Genomic DNA, 13,003 nt, shown 5'->3' with positions numbered 1-13,003 from the left:
ATGGTATGCTAAAACCACCAAATTGTATACTTTAACAGGTTACATTTCATGAGATGTGAATTATATCTCAATAAGGGTGTTAAATACATATGTAGTTATTTATAATTTTAAATCATAATTGATGAATTGAACATAATAGGGAGCATAATAGGAAGATTAGATATAGCTGGAGAAAGAATGTACTGAAAGACAGAGCTATACAAAGTTATCCAGAACTCTCTACAGAGAAATAAAGAGAAATATAATGTGAAAGGTAGCTTATGAGAAGTGAGACGGGCAAGTAAATTCCAACATGATGGTAAGATATAGAGAATAAAAAATAAAGAGATGTAGAAAAGGTGTATTTCAACAGATAATATTTTTGTGATTTAATTTTTTCAAAATACAAGCCTATGCACAATCTTCACTTGTATAACCTCCAGTTTACATTTTCCTTATCCCTTCACATTTCTTCAATGACTCGCTGCTTCTAAAGTGATGTGCTTTGCAATAATTGTATATTTTAAAATATAGTATGTATCATCAGTCTAGATTTACATATACAAAGGTACCGTCAGCATATATTTATGTCTTCATTCAGCAAAATAGAATTATTATCTACTTAACATGAGTGATTTTTTATGAGCAATATCTGTCTTCTTTTCCAGTTCCATACTAAGTATTTTGGTTCCATTTGTAACCCTTTAATAAGAAATAATTTTGCTTGTCATCAAAAAGTATCAAACAGGGAAGCCCAGGTGGCTCAGCAGTTTAGCGCTGCCTTCAGCTCAGGGCCTGATCCTGGGAACCCGGGGTCAGAGTCCCACATCGGGCTCCCTGCACGGAGCTTGCTTCTCCCTCTGCCTGTGTCTCTGCCCCCGCCCCCGTGTCTCTCATGAATAAATAAATAAAATCTTTTTTAAAAAATAGTATCAATCATACAACTTCTTGAATTTAATCCTTCTGTAGATGGTTTCACAAAATTTCATTCTATCAGGAATAGTTCCTGCTATTATCTTCTCAAGGTTTCCCATGGCTCTGGGAGCTGGCTTCTATGAGGGTGTGAAGGCAGATCCAAGAATGTATGTCTTAGAGTCTTTGCTTACATAGCATAAAAGCCAAAGACCCTTGAGAGCCTTTTTCACATTCATTCCCTGGATCAGAGTCCTATCCATTTGCTCAGAAATTACCATCAACTGTCACCAGATTCCCAAAATGTGCCCTTCCTCCCAGAACTATTCCTTTAACAGATACAGTGAATCCTGTTAATATGAAATGTCATGATTGAGCTCATTCCTCTAAGAGTCAAAAAAGAAAAAAGAAAAAAAGAAATGAGCTACATCTAGATGCTTGCTAAATGATGAAACTAGCAAACTCCTCAAATATGCTAATGTGATACTTGGCTTTAGGACCTCCTAGGTCCCTTGTTACCAACTTCCTGGTATGTTTCTTTACTCCTTCCCTTACAGAACTTGTATCAACTAACACACAGCAGTGCATTCACTGAAACAGCTCTGGGATTATTTATGTTTTAAATGACTTTCATTTTGGGGAATAAAATCTTCCAGACACAAAGGACTAAAATCTCTAAGGGTGAAATTCTAAACCACTGATAGGAAGTGAGGAACAAAGTTTGGGCCCAATACCTAGCACATATTAGTCTGTGTATTAAATGACAGAAAATATTAAGGAACACCTGGGTGGCTCAGTGGTTGAGCATCTGTCTTTGGCTCAGGGCGTGATCCTGGGATCCTGGGATCAAGTCCCTCCCCTGCAGGGAGCTTCTCCCTCTGCCTATGTCTCTGCCTCTGTGTGTGTGTGTGTGTGTGTGTGTGTGTGTGTGTGTGTGTCTCATGAATAAATAAAATCTTTTTTAAAAAAAATTTAAGACAGCAGTGCCAGAACAGCACCCCAGACTGGTGAGTGTTGGTGGACATAATTGATGGGAAAATCAGTGAGTCCTTAGAAGTACTCGAAAGTTCCACAGAGCCAACTTGAACTTGGACTAGTATCCTTTCATTGGTTATGTGACAAAAATTCTGAGGGGGGGAAAAAAGCTAACCTTTACATTTCTTCTTCCTCCCATTTATCCCTAGACACAAACATAGTGTTACGTAATGTTTGAGGAAATGTTTACAAAGTGGCCAAGCATATGGCCAGTGGACCGGCCAGATAAGCTGACACCAACATCAAAGGAAGGACAGGAGGGGTGGGAAGGTTATGAGTCAGTGTGTGCACATCTCCTGGCGAGATGATCCCTACATCCTCTCAGTCTATGCTAGAGCCACATTTGCTCTCCCAAACACCTCAGCCTGGAGGGCCTGCAAAGCAGTAGCATTTGAATGGAAAATGTTTGCCTGCTGTTTCCCCCAGAATCTGGACGGCAGCCAGCTTCCGCAGTGGACAAGTCCTTATGTTCAAAGAGTGAGGGAACCTGTTGTTTGGCCTTCTGCACCTGGGAAGGAAGAAGAACTTCATCTGAGGATGCCGCCTTAGGCACAAGTGCCCACCAGGAGGAGTGCACGGTGCGTGGACCTGGCCTGCTTGCTGACTGCTTTATGGAGTACTGTACTGCTGAGTCCAGTGTGGTACCTAGAGAGAATCTGGTCTTGGTCTCCCACAGAGAGAAGAGAAGAGAGGGAGAACGCCATGCTAGTGACTTACACCTGATGCGCCTAGAATTAAGACTGGGGGACCCATCCCCCAATGTAAAGAGTTGTTATCTTTGCCAGTTGTAATTACTAGTGATAGCAATTACTTTATTTTTGCTTAGGTTGGTTTTCTAAATTTTCTACAGTGAATATGTATTATTTTTAAAAGAGGGAAGGAGGTGGGAAATGTTCTCTAGACATCTCCCACTTCACACACTGGAGAACATTAGCTCAGCGGACCCTTCCACAATACTTTAAGGTATGGAAACCCACATCACCATCATTAGTTTGCAAATAAAAAAACTGAGGCCTGAACTTCATCATTCTTCACTGGGTTATACTTACCCCAAGCAAGCTGATGTCACAGGCAAGCAAACCCCTTTTTGGATGGCTGATAAAGCCACCCACTACCCTGAAGCCCTCTCATGCTCTCCACTCCACCCCTGTGGCCTGCCGAAGGTTGCTGCTCATTCTTCAATCAATGGCTACTTAACCAGAGAAGGCAGCACCCTTTATTCTGAGACTCGGGATCTATACCCAATGAGCAAGAAGTAGCAGGGTGGCTTGCTTTCTCTTGTTTATGGCTTCCCTCTGAAGAAAGGAATCTTAGAGACTTGAAGAGGCTAACTAGTTTGTCCAAGGCCGCACAGCTAGCAAGTGGCATAGCTACTACGTAGATCTAACAATCTGACTGTAGAGACCTCACACTTAATCACTAGATTATAGCCCCTCAATAAAATAGTCAAGATTCATTCAAAACAATATAGATGTTAAACTCTCAGCTGGCATACCACCAGAGCTGGGGGGATCTCTTTGCTCTTGACCTGGCCAATTTGCATCAGAAGCACGGGAGGTAAGACAGCATGAATGGGAGATTGGTCACATCCAAAAGAAATAATCCCATACATTAAGGATCATGGAAGCCAATCTTCTCATTGTTGAAGAAGAGAGGCACAAACATGGAAAAGGCAAGACTCGTGATCTTGGATTGTAATCAGGCACATTGGCATGAACACAGGGTTTCTAAAATATAGAGATATAGCTACAGATGTAGTTACCAAATGTACATGTGTGCTTATAGCTCTACCCACTGAGAGGACCCAGAATCAATGACGCTCTGGTAGCACTAAGCACTTTTAATGCCTAAATCCTGATATCTAAATAACATTCTCAATTAAAAGGAACCAGGGCTCCTTGAAGATATAGTTGACTCCAGGGCTAGGATAAGGAAAGTACCAGATGAGCATGGAATCTCTCATGGCAGAAATAAGGAAGTTCTCCAAGAATCTTTGTAACCGTCAAAAGTCCTAGGAGCTTGAAAAGTCTCTCACTGCCTAAATCTGGGCTAGCTTGAGCATCACAGTAAATAATGCTAGTAGTGTATTATAAATCATTCAATAAAACAGGAATCATGGATCCACACTGATACAAATAAATAAGAAGAGGAAGCTCTCCCTTATGCCAGCAAATATGTATAGAAGAAATAGTAGCATTATATAATTACTTATCCACCATGTTAATAATACTTGGGTGAGGAATAGCATCTCTGGATGCCACAAATAATGGGTAAAGTTTTAATAAGGAACCAGGTATTTATACAGACTTGAGGTATCTCCCCACAAAATACTTATTAACATCTTAATGAATACTTATCAATACTTACTAATACCCCACCACAAAGTACTCATTAATTATCTGTACTGTGGAGAAACCTGACAGACAGCATTTTAACCAAATGATAAAAGTCAACATCACCAGTAATAAGTTAAATCAACATCATGTACCTGCTGATAATATGCACTGAGAAAAATATCTGCTCATTTCTATGCTAGTGTCAAGATATACCTGAATCTAATCATGGCAAAGGATGAGACAACTCCAAATTGAGGGACATTCTTCAAAGTAACTTACTGGGACACTTCAAAAAAGATAAGACTAACTAGCTTGTTCCAGGTTAAAGACAACTAAAGAGACATGCTAACTACATGCAGTGCATGATTCTGGAAGTATAAACACTGGAACAATCAGGGAAATTTGAGCAGGGATCTGCAAAGTAGAAGACAGTACATTATCAGTTTCAATTTCCTGATTTTGATGGGTATCCTGTGGCTACATGGGGAATGTTCTTATTTTAAAGAAATGTGCACTGAAGCATTCAGAGGTAATGGAACATTGCACCATTTGCAACATAATTTCATTTTTTAAAATATTTTATTTATTTGAGAGAGAGAATGAGCAGGGAGAGGGGCAAAAGGAGAAGGAGAAGCAGTCTCCCTGCTGAGCAGGGAGCAATGGGGACTCAATCCCAGGACCCCAGGGTCATGACCTGAGCCAAAGGCAGATGTTTAAACAACCAGGTGCCACCTGAGCCAACCAGGTGCCCCTGAAACATAATTTCAAATGGTTGAGAAAAATATGTGTATATAGAGAGAGATGAAAAATATGGTAGATTATCAATAATTGGTGGATCTGGGGAAGGACTTCTGTGTTCTGTTCTTGAAATTAAATTTTTTTCTATAGGTTTAAATTTATTTCAAAGAAAAAGTTCCCCCCAAAAAGTATATGATAAAATTCAATACCAACTTTTAGTTTAGCAAAGCAACAAATAATACATATCTAGAGAGAGAGAAAGAGCAAGATATACTACTGAGAGACAGACAGAGATGGGGGAAGGGAGAAAAAGTCATTATCTGAGACATTTTTCTATATTTATGTACATACATAGCTTTGTAGCAGTTTTTAAAAATAGGATAATACGGTATAAACACAACTCACTTTTTTTACTTAAAAATATTACTTAGCAATCTTTCCAGATCAGTAAGATAAATCTACCTCAGTCTTTTTAAATTACTACATAGAATTGCCTTATATTGCCAGTCCATCATTTTTTAAAAATATCTTATTTATTCATTCATAGAGACACACACACACACACACAGAGAGGCAGAGACACAGGCAGAGGGAGAAGCAGGCTCCAAGCAGGGAGTCCGACGTGAGACTCGATCTCGGGTCTCCAGGATCACACCCCGGGCTGCAGGCAGCGCTAACCCGCTGAGCCACCAGGGTTGCCCCAGTCCATCATTTATTTTTTTAAAGATTTTATTTACTTATTACTGAGAGACACAGAGAGAGAGAGAGAGAGAGAGAGAGAGAGAGGCAGAGACACAGGCAGACGGAGAAGCAGGCTCCATGCAGGAAGCCCGACATGGGACTCGATTCTGGGTCCCCAGGATCACACCCTGGACCGAAGGTAGCGCTAAACTGCTAAGCCACCCGGGCTGCCCCCTACCCCCAGTCCATCATTTTTAAACCAATTTCCCATCAGAAAGTATTTAAGTTGCTACCTAAAATTCTTTATTTTTGTAATAATAAAATTATTTTTTATTGGTGTTCAATTTGTCAACATACAGAATAATACCCAGTGCTCATCCCGTCAAGTGCCCCCCTCAGTGCCGGCCACCTAGTCACCCCCACCCCCCCCCTCCCCCGCCCTCCTCCCCTTCCACTACCCCTAGTTGTTTCCCAGAGTTAGGAGTCTTCATGTTCTGTCTTTCTGATATTTCCTACCCATTTCTTCTCCCTTCCCCTCTATTCCCTTTCACTATTATTTATATTCTCCAAATGAATGAGACCATATAATGTTTGTCCTTCTCCGATTGACTTATTTTACTCAGCATAATACCCTCTAAAACATTTGTTTTCATTTTACACTTTTACTACCAAATCAAGATCATATACTTAAAGTCAGCATGTGAACTACTCAGACCTGGGTCACACAAATATTCAAAAGTAATGATAAATTCAAGGCAAGGCTAGTGCCAATGAACAAATCAATAAGACCCTTCAATCGGGCCTAAATTTCTCGTATGCCCAATGTCTATTAGTGCAACTGGCAAATTTTCAAGGATTTAACTTTTTCCAATAGTCTACTTGTTATTAAAACTCTTTCATTTTGACTTAGGAGACCTGTTTGTCAGTCTACTTAGGAATGGGCATTGCAATTTCTTCCCTTATCCTACAGCTATAAGCATTTTCTAGAATGCACGCACATGTGAAATTATTCAGACCTATTGATAGCAAAAACACAATCAGAGGAAACCATTTCGTCCTCTGTGTTTATTGCTAAAGAATCATCCTCCCTTGAGGTACTCATTGGGGATGGCAGAGCTTCTGCATACATGTCATTATTCTGTAATTAGAAGAGGGAGGTGGGAGGGGCCATCCATGAAAGAATGTAAGCTTCGCAAAGCAAGATGGGGCTAGGTCAGAGGTATCTACAGCACCACCACCCTGCCAACGTCCAGTAAGGAGCGGGGGTGGACATTAAGTATAGTAGAAGCAGAGGTAGTCGCAGGATGAGCATTCAAAGCCTTGGACATTTCTCTTGCAAAACTGACCCCCAAGACACTGGGAAATTGCTAGATATTCAAGGTAGAATTTCTGTGCATGAACAGAAAATAAGCTTGCTCATGGTTATTTTTGTGAGGCTTTGATTTTGTTCAATGGAGCCAGTGAAGCTAAGAGAAAAGGTATCCCAGGAGTCCCTCCTGTTTGCTTCCAACTTACTAGGAAGTGACATGATCATCAAAGACTCAAGATCTTAAGAGTGAAAATTTTACTGCCACAATCACCCTTTCCATTCCACCTAAACCACACATGATAGTCACTTTAAAAATATTAAATTTTCAAGTCATCATCATTCTTACAGCTGGGGGGGTTGGAATTCCATTCAAGTTAAATACAATGATTAGTAGAAACATTTAAGTGTCCTTTTGTCTTTTATATATAGTATTTACTAATGAAGATCTAGGTTTAAAATTAAGGCACAAATAGATTTATACCCAAAGCACATTTATAGTCATTGATTTTCCCAAACATTATATTTACCCATTGCCGCCACCTCCAGAAAAGAGTTACGTAAGTTGGAGTGTGTTCTGATAAGCATAGGTTAGATGAAAATAATTGATACTACTATAAAGATAGGAAAAGAAAAATCAACTTTATGTTTTCTAACAGTTGAAACAAGTGAGAAGCAATTCTTCAAAACAGAACAACAAAATATCACATGATAGTATATTACCTTTTTGTCTAATAGAAAAGGGAAGACCATCAGGAAAGTTCTTAATAGTCAAACTAGTTCAAATAAAGCATAATACAAAAGTGCTTCATCTGAGATTGCTGACTTTCAAGAGTTTTAAAAGGCATTTCAGAAAGATGCTGATGAGTACATTTCTCAGGCGTCTCCGGACAACTGGTATATGAGGTTGCAATTAAAAGATCCAGGAACATACTCATGCTTTTTTGTTGCTGGACAAGACAGTTACAGTTGGCCTAATTTCTTCTATATTTCACATGAAGCAATAGCATCATGGAGGTGTGTAGAATTATAGGATGCTCCAGAAATATTGAGTCACCCCACATAAAAGACATAGCCCACTATTGACCACATGTGTTGTTCTAGAACATGTTATGGTCATGACTTATCAAATACCAATCACTTCAGGTCATTTCTATTTGACCATTTCTTGTGATGTTTTTCACACCCCAAAATGTGTAATGTGAATGTGCCTACTTCCCAAAGATCACTTAAAAGTCCTAAATTCCAAATCATCAAACTCTCTCACCCCTGAATTTCTCAGCCTAAAAGTTTACATCCAATCCAGAAGTCAAATGACCTGAATTCATTTCCTCGCCTCAGTGGGCAAGTCACTAAATGTTTCCTTTGCCTTACTTCCTCATCAATAAAATGGGCCACTGCTCATCATACCTTCATATATAACATTGTGACAATAAATGAATTGTTTAAAATAAAGTGCCATGCAGATTCAACTCACATCTATTGAGGTGTCTATCCTGAGCTGGACACTCTGTTACATATTTTACTTATATTTTTCCATTTAATAAAATCGCCCAGTTATTAGCTATACCTAAGACAAAAAACTGAGAGCCAAAAAAGGTGAATTACTTTTCTCAGCACAACTGGCCAAATACAGGATTCAAATTTCATTCTGGTGCTCTTTCCCTCTTATTATTTCTACTTCTATCTTTGTATAGTCAAGATGCTATTACAGTACTAAGATTTTCCAGTAGAATGAAATGTTTAGGAACCACCAATAATCTATTAGAGAAAGCAAAGAAAACTGCAAAGATAATTTGTAAAATTTGGGTCTGAACCAGAGTCCTGAGCATATACATCCCAAGGTCAAGGAGCTGTGACACTGAACTTTCTGAGGAGACAAATATATATGCGTATAAATATAATCTGAAAAGGAGAAAAGTCCAGACTCTTTTCAGAAAGAAACCAGGAATTTATTAATTTAGGACTGAGGAAGAATAGAAATATATGAGCAGCAAATATCTGACCAGGGGAAACACCTGAATTTCTGGGATAGGCATTCTTAGAAAACATCCAGGAGGTGAGCAAGTTTACTGCCCGCTAGAGACTGCACAGCCCAAGATCCCTTGGAATGTATTTATAGACACTCTGTCACTAAGGGGCCAACATTTGATCTGTTCTTTCCAAAATAGGTCTTAAAAAATTCAAAAGGAAAAAGGTAAGAGCCCTGTAAACAACATCCTCTGGGGCCGATTGTAAACATTGCCACCAAAGAGAAGAGCAGACTGTTGCTTGCAAAGTGTGAACAGACTTTCAGTCTGGAGAGAGAGAAGTCTTGAGGGTGGGGGTTGCAGAAAGGAGGAGCAGCCTCCTTTCTGCTCCTTGGCTCTCAGGACCTGAGAAGGAGAAACCACAGCTGACCCACCTGTTTAGAAGGAAGACAACACGGTGAGCGAATTTCCCTGATAAGTATTTAGTACTGACCCTGTACCATACATACTTCTGGAAGGCATGTGGCCAAAAGAAAGATGTGAGGCACCTGGAGTCCTAATTTTCTGAGACTCTCGGGTGCTTTTCAACTCCTTTCTAGGAGAAGGAAGTTCTGTCCATGGGAGACTAGTCTACGGGCGGGAGAGGTTTTATCAAAGAAGGCCCAGAGTCTTAATTAATGATTGATAACAGCTAGATTGGAGTCAACACAGAATGACAGTGCACAGTCTCTCATCTAAGATTCAGAAATCCAAAAGGCTGTGAAAATAAAAGATTCTTTTTTTGTAACTCATGTGACAAGCAAGACCTGATCCAGCTTCTTCTGGTGACCAAACCTGGCCTGGATTGGTTGGTTGATTGATTGATTGATTGTTTTAAAAAGATTTTATTTATTTATTTGATGGAGAGAGAGAGCACAAGCAGGGAGAATGGCAGGCAGAGGGAGAGAGAGAAGCAGACTCCTCACTGAGCGAGGAACCTGAGTTGGGGCTTGATCCCAGGACCCCACAATCATGACCCCAGCTGAAGACAGATGCTTAACTGACTCAACCATCCAGGCACCCCCACCCCCGACCTGGATTTATGAGTATTATGGGGTGCTGCTTCAAACCCCTAGGTGATTATGAAATACTTAGTATATGTACCATACTGTCTTTCCAAAATCAGAAAAATTATGAATTCCAAGAATACCTAGCTCCAGGTATTTTGGTAATGGATTGCAGACCTGTATTATATATCTTTATGTGTTCTTTTTTCTTTCTTCTTTTGTTCTAAATGTAGGTTAATTCATGTCTCACACAGTACAAGTAACTAATCCATAGCATCTTAATAAGCAGCCATATGTTCCCAGAAAATGCAGTTTGCCAGACCAGGTATCTTATCTTGCAAGGTCAGCCACCAAAACTTTGGAAGGGCCCAACTGCACAGGGTGAGCTTCCCACATCAAAAAACTATGACGGCTTGGAGGAACTTCTAGTATTCTATGTAGAGTACTTATCGACAGCCTTCCAGAGAAATCACATGAGAAGCCTTAAAAAATACTGCCTTTTCTAAAACTGATCCATTTCAGTGACAGCTAACAACTTTACCTCTGTTAACTATCACATTTACATTTTTAATTTATCTGTCTCACACATCAAATTTTTCATTTAAATCCTGGTGAGCTTTAGAAATTCAGCACCAAAAAAAAAAAAAAAGAAAAGAAAAGAAAAAAGAAAGAAATTCAGCACCAGGTCTACCTGCACAATCCCAAATTCTGAAAATGTGTATCAGTGAAAAGCAAACCCCCAAACAAACCAAAAATTTAATATATACTGTTCATCCTTTTTCCATTTCATAGTTGGTGGAATTGTTTTATTTCAAACACACTGTGAAAGAACAGGTCCTTGATTCAAACACACTGTGAAAGAACAGGTCCTTGACAATCATTTCCCTTAGATGAGTCTGGAAGGCAAAAACTCAGCTATCTGCCAAGAAGAAACACTTAATCAAGAGCTGCTCAAACCCATAGGTGGAGCCTCTGGGATCACAAAGTGCCCTGCTTGTTTTTAAGGATCTGATCATCAAATATTTTCTTGTATATGCCAAGCTCTTTTGTTCTAAATGTAATACTCTAGTGGAATGTAAATGACGAATATCCATACTCAAGGAACTACAACTTTTAAATGTTATACTTAATCTCCCAGATGTATTTGGGCACCAAATTAAAGGATCATCTACTTGAACTTTCTGAAATGTAAAATAGATTGGGAATAACATCTGTCCCAAACCGCTGCTGTTTAGATGAAAGTTCTCAGCTCAGAGTTCTGCCACACTTGTCAGAAAGTCTGATTTGTAAATCTTGTGTGCTTATGGACTTGGGGTAAAAATACAACACAAATTGTATACACACACACACACAATGAGAGAGGAAGCAATTTAAAATGAAAATAGAAAAACAGGAGCTACTTCTTGTCAAACCAAAAAAAGAAAGATATAATTGCCTACATTTACAAAAGAAGCAAATAGTAAGAAGGAAGAAGAGTTATTTAGGGTATGATAACCAGGAATTATAACTAAAATTCATGGGAATGAAAAATTTATGCTGTGTGACAGAGACGGCTTGTGGCCACAAACTATTTCTCCCTTCTTCCTCATTAAAAACAAACAAAAGCCTCGATTTTATTAGGGCAGCTATGAACTCAACTAAAAGATATTATTTCCCAAACTCCCTTGCACCTAGGTTTGGCATGTGATTAAGCTCTGATCAATGATCTGTGGCAGAGTGTTAAGTGGGAGATGGACCCGAGGGGGGATGTTGAGGAGGGGTAACAGGAAGGGAAGGGGGGGAAGGCTGCCCTAAAGAGGCTGGCTTGGCTTAAAGACTATTCTTTCCATGCCTTCTCCCTTCTGGAGTAAGGAGCTCCAGACTGAGCTTGGACCATGGGTTAAGAATGGAACACGCACCTAACGTAAAGCAAAAAGATAAGAACTCGATCCCAAGTAACTCAGTGGAGTTGCCATATTTACTCTGGACTGACTACCTCTGGACTTCTTTTATATGAGAGAAACAACTCGTGTGTTTATTGTTTTTGTTGTTGTTGTTGTTATAGTCGGCTCTATCAAAAAACTAACAGAGAATTGGCAGCTGGAGAAAATAAATCAGCTGGGGGGTCCATGACTCAGGCCTTTGCCGCTCCAAGCATGTGATCCCTGCAAGAGCAGCATGGGCATCACTTAGGAGCTTATTAGAAAAGCAGAGTCTCGGGCCCCACTCAGGCCTTCTGAATCAAAATCCAAATTTAAACAAGATCCCCAGGTGACTTATGTATGCAGTTTGAAAAGTTTCAGTGGCATTCACTGAGTAAATGCTCTTTGACAAGCCAGACCAAACATCATGGATCTGAATGAACCTGCTGGGCAGTATTCTTATTACCTAGATTTATATCCTGGGGTGGGGGGGAGGGGGTAGGACAGTAAGAAAATATGATCTGTTTTGAGATCAGACATCAAACATGCTATTTTCAAATGATAAGTTTCTCAATTGGTTCAAAATGCACTAAAGGAAAACAAATACCAAAAAAAAAGCCCTAAATATGGACTTTTTGAAGATATAATTCATAATAAAGTAGAGTGCTTTCCACATAATGATCAAGCTGCCAAAATCCAGAAACAATAACCCTTTTGGTCACTTACTACACCAAAGCTTTTTATTCTCATTTTTAAGTTACTAACCACCAATTCTCTGACAGGTTCAGTTATATCCCAACTGACAAATTGAAAATTTGCTTACCTGCGCAGCATTTAAACGTGAAAATTATACTTTCAGTGTACATGTTCATTCTGGAAAATTTCTCCTCCACTCCCCAAAAGCACTCCCAGTCAGTAAATGCAATTCTTTACATGAACAAGATGATTTGAATGAACTAAGTTCAGTTAACTTTAAAATAAATTTTCTATATTTCAGATAAAACATATATACAATAAAATGCCCAGATCTTAATTATACTACTGGATGAGTTGCATAATCATATCCAACCATGTAACCACCACCCTAGTCAAGATATAC

The sequence above is a fragment of the Canis lupus genome, chromosome 2 (assembly GCF_003254725.2).
Source record: "Canis lupus dingo isolate Sandy chromosome 2, ASM325472v2, whole genome shotgun sequence".
NCBI classification, from domain to species: Eukaryota; Metazoa; Chordata; class Mammalia; order Carnivora; family Canidae; genus Canis; species Canis lupus.
This window is presented reverse-complemented; position numbering follows the sequence as displayed.